We start from the raw sequence: 18,527 nt of genomic DNA, 5'->3' as shown, positions 1-18,527 counted from the left end.
AGAATGGCCCAACATAGAAGGACTAAATCCTCAGGACTCAGCAGTCTATCTACATCTCAAGGAAAAGGGACAACAATGTGCACATTTTGGATAGAGAGGACAGGTGGTTTGAAAGAGCTGTGAAAGAGGCCGTTTATGCCAAAGTGGAAAAACCATTCCTGAACAGAGGAAGGGGTCTGCAACAACGCTTGTCCTCAACATACAATGCCGATTTGACATCCATAACCCGGCGGCTTCAAAAGAATTCACACTTCAAGTCATGTACATTGAGAGATTAACACCTGTCTCAATGAAAATCAAGGTACCATTGTGACTGGATCACACTTTTACACATCTGTGAGTTTCAGACAATATTTTACTGAAGTTTAATGGAACCATTGTGATTGGATGTCTGTGACTTTTCTACCTTCAAGAGTTTAAATGCCGGGGAATTCTCTACCACTTCAGTTGAACTGAAGAAGCCACTTAGATGTAAAAGTGGTGGTAAACTGGTGTAAAATACTCTCTCCATATTCACAAACAAAAATCATCTTAAATTCCAACTCAACCACTAATTCCATTTTTTAGTGAAAGAAAGATAGTTTACAGACACTTTTATGAATTTGTCTTTCAAAACACAAAATTACATTTTAAATTACATTTTCTCCCAACATTTTAAAAAAAGGAATAAAGCTCAGTATAATTCTTCCCTGTGTGTCAGATCAATTCTAAGATAATTTGCTCTGCTTTGGTTCATCAGATCTTAAAGGAGAAGGAAATACCCTGGGCGCAAAAAACGCTCCCCCCGCCCCTGTGTTGCCCCCCCTCCCTCCTCCCCCCTGGCCTACCTGTCCCCCCGGGCAAATGCCCCTAACTTGTTACTCACCTCTCTGCGCAGGTCCTGTCCAAGGAGTTCACAGGTGTCATCTTCTCCCAAGCATTCTTCTTCCTGCTTTGACCGGCGTTTTTGGCGCATGCGCAGTAGGAGCATTTATCCGGTATGGATCTACTGTGCATGCGCCAAAAGTCACGAAGTTTTCCGATCTCTTCATGACATTCGGCGCATGCGCAGTAGATCCGTACCGGAAAAATGCTCCTACTGCGCATGCGCCAAAAACGCAGGTCAAAGCAGGAAGAAGACCGCTTGGGAGAAGATGCCGCTTGTGAACTCCGTGGAAAGGACCTGCCCAGAGAGATGAGTAACAAGTTAGGGGCATTTGCTCGGGGGACAGGTAGGCCAGGGTGGAGGAGGAGGGGGGGGCAACACATGGGAGGGGGGAGGGATTTTTGCGCTCAGGGGGTTTCCTTCTCCTTTAATTTCACACCTCTTGTAGGTGCCCCATTGGGAAAGTATTATCATATTAATAGGGATTACCATTTTATAGTCAGGGCACAAGTTTATGCCTATAAGTGTAAAAGCCTAATTAACAAAACAAGTTAAACACTGATTAAACAAGAAAGTGTGTTTTCTACAATTTGATATGTTAAAAGTTTTTAACTCACACTTCTATTATTTTACTAGTTTTAATGGCAATATTAGCAATTTTAGTGACTATATTATCTAAAAGAAAAGTAAAGTTTTTCAGTTTTAGCAAAACTTAGACACTTGACCTAAAATAACAATACATATTTCTTGTACAAATCCCTATATTATGCAAATTAGCATTTTTTGTATTTAGACCCATGTATCTTGTTACAGAAGTGGAATTACCCAAACATGTAGGCAGATTTAGAAAGCCCAGGTTATCCTGAAAAAATGGAAAAATCTTCATGTTTTCACAAATATTTACATAAAATACATAAAAATACATATAAAAACAGCAAAAACAGAAAGTCTTGATTGCATAAGTACTCCATATGTGTTGTAAAACAAGTTCTGGTGCATCCAATTACCTTCAGAAATCTCATAATTTGTTTAATTGAGTTATCTTTGTGCAAATCAAAGCCACGTGATCTCAGAGTTTGTTAGATAACTATACAAACAGCATTATGAAGACCAGGATGGTATCAGAACAAGTCTTGTATATAATGATGGAGAAGCACAAATCGGTGTTGGGTGTAATATAACAAAAATATCCCAAGCATTCAAGATCCAGGTAGCATCACAAAATACATAATAAAAATGGAAAGAATATGGCACAAGTGTGACTCTGGCTAAAGAAGGACATGTACCAAAACTAGTTAACAGAGAACACCATGCCCTGGGTGAAGCATGTTGGTGGGAGCATCATGTTTAGGAAATTGATCAGGAATAAGTGCAATAATAAAGTGAGCTAAATACAGGGAAATTCTAGGGGAAAACCTGTCTGCAAGAGACTTGCTCCTTGGGTGGAAAGTCACCTTAAAGCAGGTCAGTGACCCTAATCACACAGCCAACACTTCAAAAATAAAATTAAGAACTGTAACTGCAACCAAAGATGGTTCCACCAAGTAGTGATCCAGACAAATGAATACTTATTCCACCAACAAATATCTGCTTTTTAACTTTTGTGTGTCACCTCCCAAATGATTTGCAATTTCAAAGTGTTCAGTAAGTGTTTACAACAAATGGTAAGTAACAACAAAACAAGAAGCATGTAAGTAGTTAATGCAAGGCCAGCCAGCAAGTCTTTATGCAAAGACAACTCTAATTAAATTCTACTAGGAACTGAACACAAACCTAAAGCATGAGATGCTGTGGATTTGTTTAGATGTTGCTAAAGTATTTAACAAATGACCACACTGAAAGTTACTGATTAAATTCAACTCCTTAATAAACCAATATTGAATTTGAACATACAATTTGTACTTGCACAGAGCACAGGCTGAAAGATAGATTGCAAAGATGGAAGCAGGGGGTGAGACAAGCTAAACGGAGCCAAAAAGCCCTTCACGTGCATGACATGTAACATAAGGCCTTCTGAAAACAGAACGTGTTTACTTGCCTCATGAGTGAGGATAAAATAAACATTTTCTAGTTAGGCACTATTGCTAGTATAATGCTTTAGTTGCTTTTTAATTTATTCATAATTAAATGGATAGGTCTTATGCTGAGCATACCTTTTGCCTTTTGATTTATTTACAAAAAAACTAAAAATACCTTTTGGTATATTTGAAGCTACTCCATGTTTGGTCACATGACTTGGGGCAGCTGGGAAATTGACAATATGTCTAGCCCCATGTCAGATTTCAAAATTGAATATAAAAAAATCTGTTTGCTCATTTGAGAAATGGATTTCAGTGCAGAACTCTGCTGGAGCAGCACTATTAACTGATTCATTTTGAAAAAAATGTTTTTCCCATGACAGTATCCCTTTAAAATGTTGTATCCTCCAACTCTCTGCTGAAACCAAATTATTATAATTATATATAGACTTAACCAAGTCAGAGGGAGACACTTGACATTGTAAGAACCCAGCCCACTTGGCAGAAACTTTCAATAAAAAGTGTGGTCCTGATTCATAACTTTTCCAGAATTTTTTGGATAAAGAGTTTATGGAGATCGAAGAAGGGAGCTCCACAAACTCTATCAAGTCTTCAGCTAATCTGTGATCAGATAAGACCAAGTCATTGCTATTGTGTATCAAAGAGAAGCCACACTGACAAGCTAGATAATAATATTTATCTGAATCCAGAAGCTTATATCTCTTTTTGAGTGTTGACCAAGATATCAAAGTCTCCTTTAGTGGATCTAGTAAGTCTTTTATTAAGACAAGTAATTTATTCTTAAAAGGAAATATAAAGGAGTCAGATTTTTGGTAATCTGAGGGTTTGAGTAAGAGTTTAGCAGGCATAAAAGGAGACATAAAATGTATAACTATGGTTATATATTTCTTCATTGAAATTTTGGAAAAGCCCAATATTCTTCCAAGTTGTTAGTATTAACAGTGGTTTAAAGAGACTTTCTCTTTAAAAAAAAAAAAACTAGCCTATTTGGACAAAACTGTACCAGTATCGAGTCTTAGTAAGAAAATTAATGATTTCAGAGACATTCAAGGAATCTAAGTGGCTTGCAGAGTGGTGGGTGGCAGGTTACTGGATTTAGTACTTAGTATTAGTTCCTTAGGATTTAGCACTCTGACACATCATCAGTAACATTGACATCTGCTTTTCATGCTCATGCAATGCAGAATGCACGTTTACACAGGCACAACATAGTTTGATAACAAGTTCTACTGGGGTTGAGCACTGTATTGGTTAAGCTGAGTTCAGGAGAGGTGGTGAGGAGAAAAAATAGGACAACTAGAGTTTTTATGGGAACCAGCAATGCTATGTCATCATTGGCTGTTAGACTGGAGGGTGTGTTTATTAATCTGAGTTGAAAAGAACTGAGCATGCTCATGAGCGAACAGCCAAAGGAAATTCCAGAGGGAAAGTGGGTTAGAGGAGGAAAAGGATTTCTAAACGATTAAGGGGATGCTGCAGCCTTACTGTTAACCTTTTAACAACCAGAGTGGCAGGTATCTGAAGATTTCAAAGAGGCTGTTCACTGATGACATTTTTGTATGTGTGTGTGTGGGGGGGGGTTACATGTCCTATAAAGGGGAGGTTCACCTTTTGGACAATAGAGCTAATTTAACAGCCCATGTCTTAAAAAACATATTTGTAATTTATCTTTATTACCTAAAATGTTTGCTTTCAGAGATACATACCACAGAAGCTATGGATCATCTCTGCAAAAACTCAGTTCTCTTCTCTATTATGGGATTGCCAAAACACTTTGTGTAAGAGATGGAGGCTGCTGAATAAGAAAGCTCAGGACTCAATCTGCACTGTGCATGCCCTCTCTCTCCTGATTCATTTGCATATCTTCAATTCCATTGGCTGGCAAGATTCAGCCAATCGGATCAAAGCTATGCAAATGAAACAGGAGAGAGGTCATGCACAGTGCAGATTCAGTCCTGAACTTCCTTATTCGGCAGCCTGCATCTTTTAAACAGAGTGTGTCCCAGGATCACTTAACAGAGAAGCAAACTGAAAGAGTTTTTGCAGAGATGATGCACAGCTTGTATGGTATGTAGAGTCATATGAATACGTTTGGGAACTCCTGTTAATTCATTGGAGTTTTGTTTATCATTGGCTGAGCTTTCAAAGTAGAAACTTCCTTTTAATATATTATTTCAGCAGTGACATAAAGTTTATTGGATTAACAGAAAATATGCAATATGCATCATTACAAAATTAGACATGTACATACATTTAGGCACCCCAACAGAGTTGAGCCTCCTTTTGCAAATGTAACAGTCTCCAGACGCCTTCTATAGCCGGAATTTTTGACCATTCATCCATACAAAATCTCTCCAGTTCAGTTAAATTTGATGGCTGCCGAGCATGGACAACCTGCTTCAAATCATCCCATAGATTGTTGATGATATTCAAGTCTGGGGACTGTGATGGCCATTCCAGAATATTGTACTTCTCCCTCTGCATAAATGCCTTTGTAGATTTCGAAGTGTGTTTAGGGTATGTATGTATGTATGTATGTATAACTTTATTTGTAAAGTGCTGTTAAGGAGCCACAGCACTGTACAGTGCATAAAAATACAATCTATATAAAAGTATACACAGGAAGACACATCACATAATAAATATATACAGAATCAAATCAGGACAAGTGCTAGGTGGTAAGAGACATAGTGGGAAGGAGGTCCCTGCCCCGTAGAGCTTACAGTCTAAGTGGATGGGAGACTAACATACAGGCACAAATTTGAGATGGAAAAGTGCACAAGGTAAGCAGTAGGTACAGGACTTGGCTAATGTTTTAGTGCTCCAAAAGGTAGGCTATTAATTTTTTCTTGAAGAGATTGAGAGAGGATTCCTTATGGAGGAATTCTGGGATGGAGTTCCAGAGGTATGGAGCAGCAAGATTGAAGGGTTTGCGATGAGAGGTTGTAGTGGATGTGGATGCTGTGAAGAGAAGGTGGCTCTGAGAAGAGCGGAGATGACCAGGAACTTATAGTGAGACAACAGTAGAAATGTAGTGAAGAGCAGAGGAGTGAAGGGCCTTGAATGTTAGTAGAAGGGTTTTTTATGTTATCCTTTGCTTAACAGGCAGCTACGCTAAGGATTTTAGTTGGGGTTGAGCAGGTTCCCTTTTAGGAGAGAGCAGAAGGATCCTGGTAGCAGAGTTTAACATTGATTGGAGGGGAGAGAGATGGGAGTCAGGAAGACCGGTTAGGAGGAGATTGCAATAGTCTAAATGGGATAAGATAAGGGCATGGATTAGTGTTTTGGCTGTGTTTTGTGAAAGAAACGGGCGTATCTTTGCTATATTATGGAGGAAGAAACGACAGGTTTTGGCAGTATTATTAATATGATCAGAGAAGTAGAGGGACTGGTCAAAGATGACCCCCAAGCAGCGTGCTGAGGTAACCGGATTAATGGTCATGCCATCAATAGTAATAGTGAAAGGAAGAGAAGGGCTTGGTTTGGGTGGAAAGACCATGGGGTCAGTCTTGGCCAAGTTGAGCTTGAGGTGGCGTTGGTTCATCCAGGAAGAGATAGCTACTAAGCAGTCTGCTATCTGGGTTTGAACTTCAGCATTTAGTGAGGGAGTGTCTGAATATATCTGAATGTCATCGGCATATAAATGAAGATATAAGGTCTCCTAAAGAGAAAGTCTACAAGGAAAACAACAAAGGACCAAGTACAGAACCATGAGGCACCCCCACATTAAGATGAACAGTAGGAGAGGATTTGTTGGCAAAAGTAACAGAGAAGGAGCAGTCAGAAAGGTAGGAAGAGAACCAGGATGCAGCTTGATCACGGATACCAATTGAATGGAGAACTTGCATTAGAACAGAATGATTAACAGTATCAAAAGCAGAAGATACGTCCAGGAGAATGAGAATAGAGTAATGCCCTTTGGCCTTAGCAGTATGGAGATCATTTGTAACTCTACATAAGGCAGTCTCAGTGTAGTGTGCAGGTTGAAAGCCAGACTGCATAGGGTCAAGCAGATTATTGGTACAGAGAAAGTTAGTAATACGGAAGACGAGACATTCCAGAAGTTTAGAGGCTAGCGTTAAGAGAGAGACAGGACGGTAGTTAGACAAACAGGATGAGTCCAGCTTGACACAGGCCTGTTTGAATAATGAGGGGAAGTACCAGACGTTAGTGAGGAATTGAATGTATGAGTAAGTACTGGAGTAAGGACAGGAGCACACTGTTTTAGTAGAGGTGATGGGATAGGATCAAGTGAGCAAGTTGTTGATGGAGAGGATAGGAGAAGTTTAGAGACTTCCGGCTCAGATACACTATCAAAAGAGTTGAAAATTTAAATAGAAGCTTTTGGGGGAATGAGAATATTGGTATCTGAGGGGAGGGAAAGTTGTTTGTGGATAGAGTCAACTTTGCTTTCAAAGAAGTCAGCAAAGTCCTGGGGGGGGTATGTTCAGGTGTTAGGATATCATTTGTAGAGGGATGAAGTAGCGAGTTAAATATTGAAAACAAGCGTTGTGGGTTGGATTTATTGTTATTTATGAGTGTATTGTAGTGCTGTTGTTTAGCCTGGAATAGAGCAGTACCAAGGCAGGCCATGATATATTTATAGTGGAGGAAGTCAGTTTTTGTATGGGATTTCCTCCACATGCACTCTGCCACTTGCATACAGGACCGCAGAAATTGCGTCTGGCCATTCATCCAGGGACGGGATTGCGGGCTCTACTGCGTTGTGGCTGCAGAGGGGCATGGGTATTGATAGCAGCAGACAGAACCGAGTTGTAGGTATTTACTAGGAAATCAGGATCAGAGGAAGTAGTGATAAAAGGAGAAGCTAGAACTAAGAGAGTGGGATAGTGAGGGGGGGAGTGTGCGAGATAGAAAAAGAGATAAGATGGTGATCAGAGAGAGGAAAAGGATCAATGTTAAATGTTGAAATTTTAAGGTTTTTGGTAAAGACCAGATCTAGGCAGTGACCATCCTTATGGGTAGGTGTATTTGTTCACTGCTGAAGATCAAAGGAGGGGGTTAAATGGAGAAAACGTGATGGCCAGGACTGGGAGGGGTTATCAATGTGACAAATGAAGTCACCCAGAATAATTGCTGGGGTGTCAGAGCATAGGAAAAAGAGAGCCAAGATTCAAATTAAGAGAGAAATGTGGCAGGAGATTTAGCAGAAGGAGGTCTGTAAACAACAGCTACCCCTGCAGCAAGAGGGTAGAACAGTTGAACTTCATGCACCTCAAAAGATGGAAATGAGAAGGATTAAGGTGTAGAGATTAGGTTATAGCGGCAACATGGGGAGAGCAAAATGGCCTACTCTTCCCCCACAGCCAGTTGTGGGGGGGGGGGTATGAGAGAAGGAGAGACCGCCATAAGAGAGAGCTGCCTAATAGCATTTTCATTCTGAGAGAGCCAGGTCTCAGTTAGGGCAAAGAGCTGAAGAGATTTAGAGCAAAATACATCATGAATTAAAGTGGATTTGTTAGTAACAGAGCGGGTATTAAGAAGTGCACGGGAGAAGGGGAGATGAAGGATTCGAAGGATTTAATCGTTCAATCAAACGATTTTTTGTTCGATCGAACGAATAGCCCTAAATTAACTTCAACAGTCGAATATCGAGGGTTAATTAACCCTCGATATTCGACCTTAAGTAAATTTGCCCCTAAAAGTTAGGCAGACTATGCAACCTCTGCGTAACTTCAACTTTGTGACTGATGCTTCAAAATTATCCTGAAGAATGTGTTGATATTGGGTTACCTTACCATTTCATCAGCTTTATTATTTCTTTCATTTACTTTTTTAGTTTCTTTATCGCTAGACCATTGATTTATTGACTTTGTCCCTGGATAGAGCCATACACCAGTATTTGTGTGTTCAGTTGAAAAGAGAGAAAGTCCATTAAATAAGATGCCTCATCTCATCAGTGTTTAAAATTTCATAAAATGTAATAAACATTTTGTTTTTGCACACTGCGCTTAAAGACTGTTCATCATGGTTCTGCATAGATAATTCTTTAAAGGAGTTGTTCGCCTTTGAATTAACTTTTAGTATGATGTAGAAAGTGTTATTCAGAGACTATTTGCAATTGGTTTTAATTTTTTATTATTTGTGGTTTTTGAGTTATTTAGCTTTTTATTCAGCAGCTCTCCAGTTTGCAATTTCAGCAATCTGGTTGCTATGGTCCAAATTACCCTAGCAACCATGCCTTTATTTGAATAAGAGACTGGAATATGAATAGGAGAGGGCCTGAATAGAAAGATGAGTAATTAAAAGCAGCAATAACAATCAATGTGTAGACTTACAGAGTATTTGTTTCTTAGATGGGGTCAGGGACCCCCATTAGAAAGCTGGAAACAGAAGAAGTAAGCAAATAATTCAAAAACTAAAACAAATAAATAATGTAGACCAAATGAAAAATGGAAGTGGTCATTCAATAACATACTAAAAGGTGAACCATCCTTTTAATAAGCTCTCCAGGCTTATGCCAGACAAGACACAGTGCACACTCCCATATATAAACAAAATGTAAACACAATTCACCTTTCAATTTCTTGTCTCTGATCCTTCTACAGTTTCTTATTCCTTTCCTGTTCTTTCTTATGCTTGCTTTTTCTGCATAATTTATATATTTCTCTCCTCCATCTCATCCTACCTTTCTCTATTTCTGCCTCTTCTCATCATTGCCTTTTATTTTGTTTATCCTCCATTCAGTCCCTATTTTCTAATCTCCCGCTGCTGTGCCTCTCTTTCCTCTTGTCAGGTACCACACTAGCCACTTGCATAGACACCGTCCTTCCAGGGTCGGATTGGAGCTTAGGGCCCAACTGGGCTGCAAAACAAAGGGCCCTCCCTGCAGTCCCTGGGGGCCCCCCTCACAACCTCTATACTCCCGGTGTTCATGCACATAAAACGCCATACCACTCACGAAAAAATGCTTTGAAAAGCATCCAGGTAAAAAAAATTAAAAACTAAAATAATTAATGTGTGTATGAAATGGACATTGAATAAAACCAACTTTCCATAAACAAACCCCCCCCCCCCCAAATCCTGGCACCTGTCATTTGCATCACAAAGGTAATACTGTCCAGGCCTGTTAGAGTGCATATAATGCGAACTATAAGCAGTGGCTATTAAATTTGTAAATGTTTGAGCAAGATGAATAAAATGCGAAATTATGTGCACTGGTGGAAACAAATTCCAGATGAAATGTCTGCCCAGTAAATGAGCTTAAAGCTGGCCATAGGCATTCGATTTTATTCCTTGTAGGATGAATGGTTGGATCGATCATTGGTACGAAATTTATATCCTGGAAATAGTAGTGACAGACTCCCATGGATATTGCCAAGTACATAACGCATGCAAAGGAGTTCCATGACCATATAAAAGCGTGAGGCCGAAGGCTGAGTGTTTTTATACAGGTCATGGAACTCCGAGGTTACTTCTAATATCCTCATATTAAGGGGTACTTTATTTATTATAATACACAAGTTTTAGTGAGTCATGTGACAAATATGGCATCATTATCATTATAACTGATGACATCACTAGTCACCATTTATATAGATTTAATTTACAGGATATTCATGGCTTTTGTGTATCTCTAGTGCTTGCAATGTGCAACTTTATGAACCAGTTTTACTTGTATCGGCTGCTCCTCCCTTTTTATGACAATCGCTTCGGTTTGGCTTATTATACTCGCTACTTTCTTATCTGTCTCCTGAATCCATCCCTACACTTCAGCTGACAGCCACTTCTATCACTCTATCATCAATCTGGGCATTCGGTCTGAATGCCCACATTAGTTAACATAGGTTACATTTTCATTGTAATTATTGTTGTCTTATGTCTTTTCATTCTGGTTTCTCTCTGTCTAAGTACTTCAGTGTTCTTTTCTTTTCCCTTGTGTTTCTTTTTATGTCCCCCCCAGCCCCACCCTTCAGTTCCTGTCCTGCTCTAATGTCATATCTTCTACCTTTTCTCCTTTTGCTCCCATTGTCTTCCCATTTCAGATTACGTTCTTCTCCTCATTCACCTTCTTTTATTTCTTCCACCCTATCTGCATTCCGCTGGTTCTTCCTACTTCTTTTCTTCTTTGCTGTCAAACCACTTCCACTCATTACTTTTTCTCGCTCTTCAGTGTTCTGTTTTACAGATTTTTTTCCTTACCCTTTTCTACTCATTGTTTTAGCCTCTCCCTTCTTTCCATTTCTCTGGCCTTTGCATATTTTTTGTATACAGGGAGTCCTCTAGTTACATCCAACTCATACTTATAAACAGAGGCTATTACCAGGCCCAGATTTGTGGTGAGGCCACAAAGGCCCTGTCCTAGGGCAGCAAAATTTTAGGGATGGCATGTCACCCAGCCGCATCCTAAGGAGCACTGAGGACTCAAAGTGCCCCAGTGCTCCGCTGCTCAAGCTCGTGTGCATGGGGGGGGAGCTAGGGCCATTCGTGTATGGGGGAGGGGGGGTGCACGCCCGAAGCATCTGGTGCTGTGACATGCGACCGCATACCTACCAACATTTTGGAAGTAAAAAGAGGGACAAAAAATTTTTTCCCGCACATAGCGCAGCAATTTTTTGACCACACCCCCTAATTACCATGTTTGTTTTACAAAATTTGGCAGGTTATGAAAGTTTGAAAATATTTCTCCTTATCTAAACTGTGTTTTTGTGTCTCAAAATTGTTACAAAGTATCTTATTTGCACCTGTTAGCTGTTCTGTGCTCTCTGCTAAAAGCCAATTAAGTGCGAAACTTTGTTTCTTTTTCTGGCTGTTCAGTGCAGAGAAAAGAGGGACTTTCCAGTACAAATGAGGGACTGCGGATTGAGCTGTCAAAAGAGGGACTGTCCCTCCGAAAAAGGGACAGTTGGGCGGTATGCGACCTCGGGCATCACTTCTTCCGGCCCTGGCTATTACAGTAACACACTGTGGTTTGCTTGCCATTTATTAGCCTTTAGCTGCCTCGCCTGCCCCAATCCCTTCTGGTGTGTTTTGTCTATTGCGGAGCATAGAAAGAACTTTGCTCTGACCACGCTCTCCTTCAGCCAAGTTATGAAGAATGACAGCTTTTTAATATTGCCGTATGAAAATGATATATGGTTGATTCCTAAAACGTTATTCATCTACTTATTTTTACAGCTACATAATTTTTTTCAGAAAGATGCACATCCATCACGTTATTTGTTTACAAGTCTATAATACCAGTAATAGTTTACCATTTGTTTTATTTGGAACGTACTTCACTGACGGGTGCAGAGCTTGGAATATTGTCAGCACCGATGCAAAGGCAGGAGCTCCCTGAGGTGACTCCTATATTGCTGCCCCCCTTGCCCCCAGTACTTACCATTTCCTGTAGCTGTGGGGGTCAGGGGGGGACGCATTGTTAGTGCAGAGAGTGCAATTACAATGTCTTGCACTAGCAAAGCTGAATTTCCAGATTACAGAAATTGGCTCTTAAAGGTACCAGGAGCGCATTTTTTTGTTGCCTCTGGTAACCTGCTGGGAGCTGCTGCATGCTTCATTGGGGCAGCGCTCCAGATATATTTTTTTAAATCGCTTAAAAGGGGTGGTTCACCTTCAAGTTAACTTCAGCTTACCATTCGTCCCCATTTCAGGACTTTGGTCCCCAGAATAAATTGCCCCGTGAAGCGTCCTCGTCTACAGAAAAATCTTTAGAAAATCTGATCAGGGCCTGCACTGCATAATTCTACAGGCAGGGGACACAGGAGAGAGCAAGCAGGCAGCTGGTTGATGACATCACTAGGTGATTGAAGAGGAAAGGCACACCTATGCAAAACTGGGGTATCGTACATGGAAATTTCCTTTGTGCCATCCTGCAGTGAGTTCTGGAGGTATTATACATGGAATTGCCACTACGTTCATTAATATATTCACAAAGGGTGTATTTGCAAAATGGGGAGTGGTTAGTGGGGGTGTTGTACAAAGTGGGTGTGGCCTAAAACTAGGGTAAACAAGGGTTGCCTAGGGTTGCTGGAAAAAAATACCGGCCTTCATATATATATTTATCTTTTTTTCCTATTAATAACATTGGGATCAGCCATCATTTATACCGGCCAGGTGGCAACCCTACCTAAAACTTATTCTACCCTGTCCTTGGATTTCTTTCCAAAAATCTGGTCACCTTAAGTTAACTTTTAGTATGTTATAGAATGGCTAATTCTAAGCAGCTTTTCAATTAGTCTTAATTATTTATTTTTTTATAGCTTTTTAATTATTTGCCTTTCTCTACTGACCCTTTCCAGTTTTCAAATGGTTTTAGGAAGTTTTAGGAAGGCTTAAACTCCCCAAGCCTTATTGAAAATCCACCCAGGTTTGCCACCACAATAATTACTTCAGTAGGTGTGTCTAGTTATTTCTAATTAAGATAAAAAGGTTATATCACAGAAAGAAAGAGGCAAATAGGCAAAATAGAATTCATTCAATGATATAACTCAAACTTGGCTCAGTTATGAGAAAATGTCTAAATACATAGCTAGCACCAGGGACATAACTAGAGAGGGAGCAGACCCTGCGGCTGCAGAGGGCCCAGGAGTATTGAGGGTCCAGTAAGGCCCTAAATAAGCTCTTTCAGTACATCTTGGTAGAATAGGTCAACTTGCCACTGTTTTGGGGCCCTAAATTGAATTTGCTGGGTTCAGTAACATCTAGTTATGCTACTGGCACAATCCTTTTAAAAGTAAAAGAATCACATTTTATATAACTTTTTAGTTTTCATTGGACCATCCCATATCAGCACACAGCTTGTTATGTGTTATCTGAATATTTGGGTTTAAGTTAGAGGTGTTGAAGCCATATTGTCCTACAGATAACACATTCTCCACTGATTTCCATCCCTCAACTATTTGCCAGTGGAGGTACAGTTATAATGAATTCCAGTATATAGCAAGCAGGATAAGGGAGCAGAGGTTGCTGTATGGTTCCTGATTATGGTGCTTTTTAGTCCCTGGACTGCCCTCATGTGGTTACAAATAAAAGCGACACAAAAGCTGATCAAGTGTGATGATCTATCAGTGAAATGAAAGAGATATTCCATTATTTGATTAAATCACTGTCCTTTGTTCATCAACAATCCCAGAACTTAATAATGAATGCAATTAGTGCAATTTTTGGACACAGTTCATGTTTTATACTCATAATCAGTGCTGGAATTGGGGAGGAATGCACAGGGATGCCATCCCTTCACTTCTTCATTTCTATGAAATAGCATCCCCTCCGTGGGAATACAAGAGTTTTGAATCCCGGAACTTTCTTTTGCTCCTTTCCACTTCTGCATGCAAATAAAATGCAGAGGTGAAATATAATATAGTTACATATTTAGAGGTTAAAAATAGAGAAAAGATTGCTGGGAGAGAAGTAGAAAAGATAGAGAAGTGTTAAAGACAGATAAAGAAGGTGGAGGCATCAGAAAGGGCTATAGAGAAAAGGAGTGAAACAAAAAGAGAAAATGAAGGTATTAAACAGCAGCAGGTTAAGGAATAGTGACAGAATGATATATATGAAATAATCTTGGGTAATATAGAATATGATGGGGCTGTGCTATGTTAGGACGCACAATACACAATACAATACACAAAAAGGTGCTGTGTTTTGCAGAAGCAGAATTGGCAGGCAAGAAAAGTCCCCACATGCAGGACACCATCAGGGTGGTACTTCGGGGACAGTCCTCCCGGGGCTGGTGGCTACTATATGTTAAGTGGGGCTCGGCCGTGCTGCATTTCCTGGATTAACCGGGCCCCCCTTGGATCACTAAGCCACTGAAGTAGGTGCTGCCACGAGTAAAAACCAAGCCGCTGTCGAAAGGAGTCGAGCTGCAGCAGTCGAAAGGAGCCAAGGCGCAACTGCCAAGAAGCCAAGCCGATGACAACGAAAGGAGCAGTCACAGATGAAAGGAGCCAAGGGAGAAATAAGGTAAATTCCACTGAACCAATTTTTTTTTTTTTTTTTAATTCCTGGGCACTTTTTTCAAACTTTATATGGGGACACTGGCCACCAATGTTTTTTTTATTTTATGGGGGAGTCTGTTCATCAATTTTTTACTTGTTTGGGGGGGCTGTGATGTTTTTTTGTTTTATTTGTTGAAGGGCCTGACTACCAATTGTTTTTAATTTGGAGGGCCTTGGCCACCAATTTTTTTTTTTAAACTGGGGGAGATGGCCACCAATGTTTTTTTTCTAACTTGTGGAGGGGGGCTGGCCATCTATGGGGTTTTTACTTGTAGGGGCTCCTGGCCACCAATTGGGGTTTTCTTTAACTTGTAAGGGGCCCTGGCCACCAATGGTTTCTTTTAACTTGTAGGGGGGAGGCCAAAAAAATTTGCCGTACGGGCAGGCCCGGATTTGTGGAAACGCCACCTAGGCCCGGGCCTAGGGCAGCAGGATTTTAGGGAGCAGCATTCTGCCCAACCACACCCACAAAACACTGGGGAGGCGCAGGAAATAGGATAGTTTTTTAAATTTCTAGTGTGCCAATCCTCATTGCTCCGGCCCCAACAATGAAAAAAGGGGAGGGGATGGGGGTGACGAATGACAGAAGGCCTAGTAGAAAGCAATCCAGCAGCACACTGATTTTTTATGCAATAAGTGATATTATTTATTCAGCCCATATACATACAAGAAAAGGGCAACGTTTCGGACCCCACTGGGTCCTTTGTCAAGCACCTGACACCCTGCATAGGGTTATTGTGAAGGGTCGAGCACTCCGAATTTTGCAAATACTGAATGACAGAAGGCCTAGTGGCACCCACTACGTTAATCTGGCCCTGCCTACTGGGCCCCGCTAATTCTGATGGTGCCCCTGCCTACAGGTCTCATACATAAAGTGTGCCAATCCTCATTGCTCCGGCCCCAACGATGAAAAAAGGGGAGGGGATGGGGGCGACGAACGACAGAAGGCCTAGTGGCGCCCAGTACATTAATCTGGCCCTGCCTACCGGGCCCCGCTAATTCTGATGGTGCCCCTGCCTACAGGTCTCATACATAAATCTATACATACTGGGCATTAAACTGTGCATTAGAAGGAAATAGCAAAATGGCTTTGCTTTAAAGTGGGTGAAACCAGAATGTATTGGTGCATGAGGCTTTTTATAACAATGGGTGTGGCTTATGGTTGTGGGAGGGGCTTGATTTAGCACGCCATGCTATGCTCACCACACAGATCATCCCCCCACTTTTTTCACTTCAATTCAAGCACTACTCATAATGCCAAATTCCAGCATCATTCTGGCTGTGTGCATATTTGTGATCGACAATGTATGTTACCATTTGTGTTCAGTTTTGCTTTTCCTAGATGATGCAAGCTATAACTAAAGTGCACTGTTGCTATTGGATAATATAGGTAACCATGAGTGCCTATACGGTTCATTTATGAAGGCAAGAACACTTTGCAGTGTTTATTCCCACAATTAGTGAAATTGCAACCACATGTATATATTTGCACAAACTAGGTGCAATTGTTCTCAAAAGTAAGTTATGATTTCCACCAATCTGCATTAGAATTAACTAGGCACAAGTCTGTTGCACCTATTGGCACAGCTTGCAGTGGTAAACTTGGATTTAACCTAAAGGTGGCAGTAGTTCCAGTGTTCACCAGCATCAACAGGCACACTTACATGTGATTCATCAGAACAAACCGAGCAGGTACAATGGTGCAAGTGCAAAGAGCAGGTGTATCTTCGACTAATGCTGTCAGTATGTGCAATATCTGTTTCCATTTTTGCCAGACCCCATGTGTGGCCATGTTCATAACTGAGCCCTTATACTGTATGCCAGGGTCACTAGCACTGTGCCCCAATAGCAGTTGCATTTGGCACTTGATAAAGTGGATCCTGAAACCCCTTGTAAGACAAGGATCACCTCTTGAGAGAGCTGGTGGGTCAGTCTTTCAGCCTCACTGTACTGTTTTGTGCAACCTCTTATAGTGATCAAACGAATCTGAGCATGTAAGAGGGTGAACCAGATGAAAAGTGTGAAATGTGAAAATGTTGTTATCTTGTGAATGTTGAATGTAATTTGTGTAAGTGGCCACTAGATGACAGAATTAATTTAGTTTAGTTGTAATTTCTTCCCCAGACACTAGAGGCCACTATAGAGCACAGAAGGGCTTTAAAAGGAAGTGCCCCGCCCAAAGTAAGATGTCTTGATGGGAGGGCTTGGCCGAAAAAACATCAGCTGGTCGGTGAGTGGAGACATCATTGACAGATAGGAAAAGTTAGAATAGGAAAGATCTTAAGTAAAGCGAGCACTAGGTGCACGAGATAGTGAGGATAGTTAGTAAGGGCAGATGTGGCCCCATCAAGGAGGAAGGTGGAATTAGTTTCCTACGGGCACTCCGTAAGTAAGGGAATCAGTGATAGTTTAGGACAAGGTAGGAAGGACACCTGGGTCTCTGGACAGGAATTGGATGGAAAAGGTCCCCCAGAAGGTATCGGGCCACTATTGGAGAGTGGGGGATACGAGTGGAGTATATACCGGACCACTAGTCAGTTAAGTGTGATCCAAGATCCTAAGGCAGATGTGCCTACTCATAACTGATTCTTTGTAATATTGGTAACTGGAAGTGTTTGAAAAAGTGATTGCTGGAGAGTGTAAAGTGTGCCTGTTGTAAGAACCCTCTGTGTCCTGTAAATAAAAATCTCCTGTTTAATTTTTACATCAAGTTTCGTGTGGTGAGTAACAGTGGGGTTAACTTCCCCTTTAATATCTGGAAGCCCCTCCCACAAGCATGCTGTAATGGGCAACTTGTTACTTCCAATAATATTTCATTCATATGAAATATTTTATACATAAATCTAATATCAATTAATTTATTTAGACATGCAAGGCATATATCCAGGCCTTCTGCCCCTATCACAAAGCTGCGTTTGTGCCCCCAACTCCAGGAGCAACCCACAACTGGACCAAAAAAGGGAGGTCAGGGGCAGGGAGTGGGTCTGGACCAGTAGGAGAACAGTCCAAGAAGCACTCGCACACCCTGGCCTTCACTGAAAGAAGCAACCCCTGGTGCACAGCAAAATGATGCTTGGGGGTAAAGGGGGTAACCTATGTGCCAGTGAATTCTTGTCACTTCTGGGCCAGTAGGCCCACGAGAGCTGGGCGAGTCCAAACCTGCATATATCGAAAAAAAGTGCCCACAGATCTCCATTTATTGGTAATTGTTTACAGGGGACTTTGCACACTTTGTTCTCCATATTTACTAATTGCATAATGTTTGCTTGAGGCGCAGCAGAAAAAGTTGCTGTGAGGAAGATGAAAAAATAATAACTTCTAACAACACTGAACTCCCAGTTCTACACCTGCATTATATCTCTTTTAGAATTCTACAGGCTTTGATTGTACTTTTACTATTTATTGGCTGAACGTGTACATGCATGTCCCAGAAATGTTTTGCAGTTATTTTTAATAATGTTTTAGAATAGCTAATTCTAAGCATCCTTTTATTAACCTTTTTTTTATAGTTTGCATTTTTTTCTTCTGAATCTTTCCACCTTTCAAATGAGAGGCCACAGACTCCCATGTAAAAAGACAAAAGCTCTGTAAGGCTAAACATATATTGTTATTACTACTTTTACTAGTAAGCCATACATGTATATTTTTAATCTGGCATGA

The 18,527-nt window shown here is 40.8% G+C and overlaps 1 protein-coding gene across 1 annotated transcript in view; it reads right to left on the bottom strand.

Annotated features, from left to right (window-relative positions):
* Nucleotides 1-4,685, bottom strand: part of tulp4.S (TUB like protein 4 S homeolog) — a 73,065-nt gene extending 68,380 nt beyond the window's left edge. Inside the window, exon 1 of the mRNA XM_018265262.2 lies at nt 4,611-4,685. The gene's annotated coding sequence lies outside the window, so the exon portion shown is untranslated. The remainder of the gene's footprint in view (nt 1-4,610) is intronic.
* Nucleotides 4,686-18,527: the final 13,842 nt, after the last annotated feature.

The sequence above is a fragment of the Xenopus laevis genome, chromosome 5S (genome assembly GCF_017654675.1).
Source record: "Xenopus laevis strain J_2021 chromosome 5S, Xenopus_laevis_v10.1, whole genome shotgun sequence".
Lineage (NCBI taxonomy): Eukaryota > Metazoa > Chordata > Amphibia > Anura > Pipidae > Xenopus > Xenopus laevis.
The sequence above is the reverse complement of the archived record's forward strand: the minus strand, read 5'-3'. Positions and strand labels throughout refer to the sequence as shown.